Source organism: Etheostoma spectabile, chromosome 12, assembly GCF_008692095.1.
Source record: "Etheostoma spectabile isolate EspeVRDwgs_2016 chromosome 12, UIUC_Espe_1.0, whole genome shotgun sequence".
NCBI classification, from domain to species: domain Eukaryota; kingdom Metazoa; phylum Chordata; class Actinopteri; order Perciformes; family Percidae; genus Etheostoma; species Etheostoma spectabile.
Genome location: NC_045744.1, coordinates 1,228,957 through 1,229,864, shown reverse-complemented (window position 1 = coordinate 1,229,864; position 908 = coordinate 1,228,957).

Here is a 908-nt window from a genome sequence, read left to right as displayed (position 1 = left end):
CCCCCCCCCCCCCTTATTTTATTCCATGTTGCTAAATTAATTTTACGTGAATGTTGGCACTAGAAAAGAAGTGGCTTTTAATCTTGTTGTACATGTAGTGACAATAAAAGGCATTGTATTCTATTCGAAGAATAGAAGTCGCTAAGTCACTAGAAAAGAATCCTAATATCAACTGCTCTAGTTTGTACCCAGAAATATCAAGCAGATTTGGGTGCAAATGAAACAGATATTTTCCAATTTTTGCCAATTCTATTGAATTTACGCCCCTGACAAAATAGTCTAACCTATTGATGTATAGCCCAATTAATGCAAACATGGAATGGTGCTTTATGAACAGAGGTGTTACATTTAGGGGACAGAGAGCCTAGTTTATGATTAGCCTAGATTTGAATATTGGGAACCTGTGCATTATCACAGTAACGGCTAAATCTCTGATCTCATATTCACGTGTTGTTGTCTGTATTCATAAGAAACATTGTCCCTTAGTGCTAAAGAAAGTGTTTACCTAAGAGTTGACATGGCGACAGAAGATGCTGGGAAGTCTGGGTAAATGAACTGCTACTTTTGGATTATTATTTTTTTGATATGATTTGATTCAGCACATGGAAAATAAAAACAGTGTTACACATACAAAAAAATAAGTAAAGAAGACATGCAACGGAAACCCAGGAAACCCTGAAGTGGCTTGGCATGTTGGATTCCCTAAAATAATTCCACGAAAGATAACATATGGAAAATTAAAACAAAAAAGTCTATAATAAAAGGGACAGAAGAAAGGAAGAACCACATGAGAGGAGATAACAAATAATGAAGAAAGAGAGAAAAGAAAAAGCAATCAAATAAAACAAGACACACGTAAGGACAGAGCTCATTAATAGGAAAATAAAAAGTTAGCCGGAGTTTACGAG